We start from the raw sequence: 7,371 nt of genomic DNA, 5'->3' as shown, positions 1-7,371 counted from the left end.
AATTTAGCATGTGCACATGATGTGTAAGCTAGTTGCAGACTCGTGACAGCAAAAATAGAGCCGAAAACTGCGTTTGTAATTGTACGTGCGTTCGTATTGACCAACCCATGCTCGTTTTTATACGGAGGCCGGTTAGGGCAAACTCTTTTTGCTCCCCATGCTCGTTTTTGTACGGAGGCCGGTTAGGGTGAACTGTTTTTGATATTATTATGCACTGTTCTGAAATCGTGGTGATCTAAGTTTCCGAAGTGAGTTCGATACGCTGGCATGTCGTCACAGATACATTGATAGTAGTATAGTGTGTCAGTGGGGAGCAGATTATTGCAAGATCAATAAATAAATTTTGGTCAGGTTAAGTCCACTGAGCTGTGGTTGCGGGCCTATTTTGTGGGAGTTCACAAGTCTGAAGGGTTTATTTTTGGAGACAGAAAGTGTGTTCTGTTAGAAAGTAGGTCTATTAGTGTGATTATGGATACTCCAATAGGACGTGGAAGGGGGGCGACTACCCCGAGGCAACTGATGAGGCCAGGTGGAACCCCTAAAGGGGCAGAGGCTAATCCTGATGCTATGACAGAATTTTTGGAAACATTCACCAACCTGATGAGGACCAAAATGGGGCCAGAAACAGTGAAGGCAACTACAGCTTCAACCACCGCCGCAAATGTGAAAATTCAGGCACCGAAAAATTTCCAGTTAAATCAAAACTTCCGAATTTGGCTGGAAAGGTTTGACAACTTTGTGAAGTTAGCCAAGATCCCTGATGAACAGCGTCGGGAACAACTCCTTTCAAGACTTGAACATCAGGCTTATGTTGCGGTCAACAATTTACACCTGGAGGAAAGCCTATCCTACGAGGATTTTTGTACTCGACTAATGAAGCGATTTCATAATACCTCAAGGGAGGATTACAAGTTACAGATGAGGGCCAGAGTACAGCGTGGAAATGAAACATACGAGACTTTCTCAGATGCCCTCCAAGAACTTGCCCTTAACGCGTACCCAAGTAGTGGGTTCGAACTACAACAAGAAATGGCCCTTGACCAGTTTCTTCTCGGAGTCACAGCAGAAGATGCAGTCAAACAGCAGCTGCTAATGAGTTCACCCGCCACCCTGAGCGAGGCCATTCGCAAGGTTAGGCAACTAGAGGCAGCCCAACTAGTGATGAAAAAGGGGGCAAGTGAGTCGAGCCAGCAGGAGGTGGCCAAGCCAAAACAGAAAGTGGCGAGCGTTGCGCCAAAGCCGGCGGAGAACTCCGATATGTCCGATATGTCCAAGGTATTAGAATTGTTGACCACCATGAATGAGAGAATCTTGCGATTGGAAGGCCAAAAGGGAAACCACAGTACCAGTAAAAGAGATGGTTGCAAAACCTGCGGCGGTGATCACAGATTTCGGCGATGCTTTCAAAACGAGTGTTTCACATGCCACTTGAAAGGCCACATTTCCAAAGATTGCCCCAACAAGCAGGGAAACGAGGCGGCGGGATTGTCGAGGGGCAGCACAGTCCCGAAGAAGCAGTAGTGGCCCCACATGTAGATTCAGTTGTCCAAGAAGAAAACAAGGTTAGCCCAGCAGAAAATTCAACATTGGTGGAGAATTCAATGTTGAACCCTAAAGCGACAGTGTTTGAGCCCAAGCCTGGGCATTCACACGTCACTATTGGGAGTATACAGCTGGCTGAAAGCAGCCTCTATTTGAGTGGTAAGGTAAACGACCAGTCAACTTCCATGCTTTTGGATACTGGAGCAGCAGTAACACTGATCAGTAGTGATTTATCGGACCGTCTCGATTCGGCCAAGAAAACCCTTGAACCTGCAATGGGATCCCTGATGTCAGCCACCAAGGAAGACTTGCACATTATGGGGATGGTTGATGCCGATTTACAGATTGGATCCAATGTTTACTGTCTTCCAGTGGTGGTGGTCAAGAAGCTATGCCACCCGTGTCTTTTGGGAAGCGACTTCTTTGCAAAGCACCAGTGTACCATGCGATATGAAAGTGCTACATTGGAGGTTGGCAATGAAGAAATCCCATTGCGTCACCAAAGAGATGAACTTAAGATTTGTCGAGCACTCCTTGGGCGATCTGTGAAGATCCCAGCACAGACTGAGATGATTGTGCCAGGAAAACTTGCTAGGGGAGGTGAAGCTAGTCATCTGACACCAGGAATGATTGAAGCAAGAAGGGGCCCGACATCGTTCACGACAGGGCGTACTTTGGTGAAGTCAAACCATGGCAAACTCCCCATTCGTGTGGCCAATTTCACAGATAGCCCTATTAGGATGAGGACCAATCAGACATTGGGATGGTTTCACCCAGTCACAGAAATAAGTGGACATCAGGACGACAAACATGTGGGGGCCAGGGAGAATGGAGAGGAACAGGAACACTTGGCTGCAGCTGATATAGCAGCAACCATTGCTGGGACGCTTTGTACCCCAGACCCTAGCTGTATACTCTCCCATACTCGGACAGGGACACTTGGCTGCAGCCTCCATAGCAGTAACCAGTGTTGGGACGCCTTGTACTCCAGACCCTGTCCAGTCTCCTGTGCAATCAGAAAGACTTGGAAAACTGTTGGAAAAATTGGAAATAGACGAGATAGATCTGACTGGGTCACAGCGTGCCACGCTGATTTCCCTCATAGCGGAATATCAGGATATTTTCTCAATGGATGATCTGGATATTGGGCACACCACAGTGGTTGAACATCGGATAAACACAGGAGATGCTGTCCCGATCAAACAGAGGCCAAGGAGGGTACCACCCCACCAACAACATTTTGTTGATGAGACAACCAAAGACCTCTTGGACAAAAATCTCATAAAGGAGTCTACTGGACCATGGAGCTCGCCTATCGTACTGGCTAGGAAGCATGATGGGAGTTTTCGCCTATGTGTAGACTACCGAAAGCTAAATGAGTGCACTGTGAAGTCAGCCCAACCACTGCCAAGAATAGATGATACACTTGGAGGACTGGCTGGGTCCTGTTGGTTCAGCAGCCTTGATTGTGCCAGTGGCTACTGGTAAGTGGGCGTGGCTCCCGAGGATCGAGAGAAAACAGGATTTGTGTGAGGAGTTAAGCAATATGAGTGGTTGGCCATGCCATTTGGTCTGACTGGAGCCCCAGCAACTTTTACCAGGCTCATGAACATCGTGCTAGGGGGGGGGGGGTAGAGTACTGTCTCGTGTACTTGGATGACATAATCGTACATACACCATCGTTTGACCGGCAGATTCAGCAGTTACGAGAGGTTTTTGAGCGCCTCAGGAAGGCCAACATGAAGTTGAAGCCAGTGAAGTGTAAGTTGCTGCGACGGAGTCTGAAATGGTTGGGACATGTTGTGTCCAAGGACGGGATCGCCACTGACTTTGAAAAGGTACGTCAGGTCCAAGAATGGCCAACTCCAAAGGAAGTGGGTGAAGTAAGATCTTTCATGGGCTTGGCTGTATATTATCAAAAGTATGAGAAGAACTACTCAGAGATAGCAGCCCCACTTCACCAGTTGACTGGAAAGGATGCAATTTTCGAATGGACAGAAGCCTGTGAACAGTCATTTTCCAAACTGAAGAAAGCATTGATTGAGGCACCAGTCTTAGCATACCCTGACTTCTCCGAAGATGCGGGTCTCTTTGTCTTGGACACTAATGCCAGTGACTTTGCTGTAGGTGCCGTTTTGTCCCAGCGTCAAGAAGATGGCTCTGAAAGGGTGATCGCATACGGCAGCAAGAGTTTGCAAGGTGGAGAAAATAATTACTGCACCACACGGTGGAAAAAGTTAGCTCTCGTGAAATTTGTTAAGCATTTCAGGTACTTTCTCCTGGGAAAAAGGTTCTTGGTCCGAACAGATAACATTGCGCTCCGGTGGCTGCTTAATTTCAAAGACCCATCCGGACAGGTGGCCAGATGGCTCGAGTGCCTAGCCGAGTTTGATTTTAAGATTGAACATCGTGCAGGAAGGCTACACGGGAATGTTGATGCCCTGTCTAGAAAGCCCAGTAGAGTCAGACAACATGGAGATTGCCCATCATGTGGGCCAACTGACAAAAAGAGAATCGATCAGCAAACGCCAATGGACAGAAAAACTCAGTCGGTGAACCTAGCAAGTGTAGCAGTGACCCAGGCAAAACCAAGTGCAAAGTCCAAGCCACAGAGAAAAGTACCAACCCCAGTGGAACTGCCTATGGATTGGACCGCTGAGAAAATTGGACAAGCTCAGGTCAATGACCCTGAAATCAACGAGTTTATCAGCATGTCCTTTCCAAAGAGACAATAATTCCACAAAGTGTTTTGCAAGGATGCAGTACTCGGACACGGGCAGTTTGGGCCCAGAGACAATTGTTGGAACTAGAGGAGGGAGTTTTGTATTTCAAGTCTCCGGACCAGTCAACTCAAAGCCGTTTGGTTCTCCCATTGATAAAGCCAGTCTTAGTTCAAGCTCACGAAGGCTTTGCTGGTGGCCATTTGGGAATGAGGAAGACCTATGCCAAACTTCGATCTCGCTGCTGGCGACCAGGCTTAAAGCGTTTAGTTGAAGACTTTGTTCGCACATGCCCCAAGTGTCAGAAATGCAAATCACCACCCAAGGGAATAAGAGCCCCCTTACAGAGTATTCCAGTGGGCAGACGAAACCAAAGGTTGCATATCGATTTTGTGGGGCCCATTAATCCACCCTCCAGAAGGGGAAACCGTTATATCATGGTGGTGGAAGATGCGTTCACCAAGTGGCCCGAGGCATGGCCAATGAAAAATCAGAAAGTATCCACCTGTGCAAGAGTTCTAGTCAACGAATATGTCTCGCGTTTTGGTGCACCCGAGGGTATACATTCCGACCAAGGGGGGAATTTTGAATCAAAAATATTCGGAGAGATGTGCAGCTTATTAGGCATTGAGAAGACTAGGACAACTGCATATCACCCGCAATGCAACGTAGATGAAAAGGGACGGGATTGGGATGACAGATTACCATCAGCACTCATGGCATATAGGTCCAGTATACATGAGTCAACAAAGGAAACTCCTTTTGCAATGACTTTCGGAGCTGAAATGCAAATACCTCTTGACCTTATGATTGGAACATCTACATGTGGCTCTGCTTCCCCAGAAACAACACTATATGTGAAGGATCTCCGAGAGAAAATTGAAACATCATATCGAAATGCAAGGGACAACCTGAAGACGGCTCAGAGGCGACAGCGACAGTACTATGACCAGAAGATGAAAGATTCTTCTTTTTCCCAGGATGATTTAGTCCTCTTGAGAGACTATCATCTTCGGCATGATGAGGTTAACAAGTTCCACAAGCCATGGAAGGGACCTTATAAGATTAAGGAAAAGATATCAGAGGTGAACTATAGGATTGTGCCTCTCGATGGGAAAACCAAGCAAACAAAAGTGGTCCATCTGAACAACTTGCGGCGCTTCTACATTAGAACGGAGGATGAGCCACGTCGGGTGGATGATCATCCTAATAAAACATCAGCGAAGAAGGATTTCATTGAGAAACTTGAAATTGAGTCAGCTGCTGAGAACTCTGAGACTGAGTCTGAAGAAGAGGTAGAGACTATGCCTTTAGAATTTTTGAAACTGCCTATAGGAAGGTCTTGCGAAGAAACCCCAGAATCTCGTGGACAAGACAAGCAGATGTCAAGACCAGATTTGAGGGACCCTCTTGGTGCTGCTTTAGATACACCAGAAGGGAAGGGCCGCTTTGGTACCCCTAACTCTCAATCTGGTTCCCCCGACGTGCAACGTCCAGGGATGGGACCATCAGATGGAGCAGTAGATCCACCAGATGGGGAATCTGCAATAGATATTCCAAACCCAGACCTGGATGGCACCGCCTCTTCAATTGATTCATCTGTGTATGATCAAGCAGACGAAGTACCCATGAACAAATATTGCTTAAGACCACGTAATGATATTCAGAGGCCTGCACGTTTCCGTTTGTCAATCGATTGCGCCGCGCGTGACACAAACCAACGCGATTCCGCATCAATGCAACAGAACAAAATGCGATGGCTCAAGCGCGCCAGAAAGTTAAAATTGAAGCGCATCTCAGCAATGACTTAATAGTGAAAACCTGTTTGTAGCTTTAAACAATTCCTGTAAGGGAGAGGTGTAGATTTACATTACCTCATGCCAGGGTACTAAGGTGCCTTTGATCTGCCGCTCACAGGAGGATTTTCTTTCTGAAGCAATAAGGACTTAGTAAATGGATAAGAGACTTTTAAATTCATTTAGTAGTGCACTGAGGGAAGCCTATAGAGACTATCTGTTCGTTTGGTGTGTTTGATCAACACATGTTAAGACTATTTTTGGATATATTTGTTGTGTTTGTATATCCTTGTTCTATGCAGAGAAATGGACTCAGGACTCATTTCATGTACTATTTCGTGTACTTGGATCTATAGTTTTGTGTATTTTATTGCTAAGGATCGGAGCTAGTAATGGTGTTTTTGATATTTGATAATTATAAAATCATTTCAGTATTATTATTATCATGATTTTGGAGAAGACAATACTGAGGATGGACACGATGGAGGATAATCCCTACCCAACTCAGCAAGACGTTAACTCTTATTTTTGTGTTTTATTACTTGTAGTAATCCCTTGTCTGTGTATGCTGATTAACATACTTATTTCTGAACATTGTGCCGTACTTTGTTTTGTTTGAGATAATGTTGTATAGGGATAGTTAATTGTTCCATTGCGTTACAATGGTGTCCTTGTGTTTTATGTTTGGGTAACATATGAAAGCCCTGTTATGTTAGTGAATTGAATTCTGTTACATTGTGGTCAGTTACACACTGACCAAATTTTGTGGGGGATGGTGTGGTGTCCCGAGCCACCCCAATCTGTCTTCGGCCCGTGTTGCGGCCGGGGCGAAAACGGTGCATTGTTGTTGTTATTGTAGTCGACGAGCGAGACGAGACAATAAAGTACGAGTTGAACATTACAGCCGATTTGCAAGTTCATTAGTTTACTATAATATGTAAAGTCAAGGACTTAGTGAGCCCCCCTTTAGGTCGGGGGAGCTCCCCCGAACCCCCCTACGAGCATATGTTAAGTGCAAGCTCTAACAACTACAGCTGTTACAATGGGGGGACACCCCCAAACCCCCCTCCGTCGACATAGGTTTTTACCAGTGCGTTGGGGGGAAGCTCCCCCAAACCCCCCCCCCCCGGTGGACAGTCAACTAGCCCTTCTGTGTCATACTGCTGGAGGGGGGGGGTGCGATGGGACCATCCATATAGTTCCTTCCGACACATTTTTGTTTTGGTAATGTAATACATTGTGATTGTCCTTATTCACGGGAATCGGGCGTTTCCAGTGATATACGACACTTAAATGGATTGTCCTCATGCATT

The sequence above is a fragment of the Lineus longissimus genome, chromosome 3 (genome assembly GCF_910592395.1).
Source record: "Lineus longissimus chromosome 3, tnLinLong1.2, whole genome shotgun sequence".
Taxonomy (NCBI): Eukaryota; Metazoa; Nemertea; class Pilidiophora; order Heteronemertea; family Lineidae; genus Lineus; species Lineus longissimus.
Note: the sequence above shows the minus strand (reverse complement) of the source record.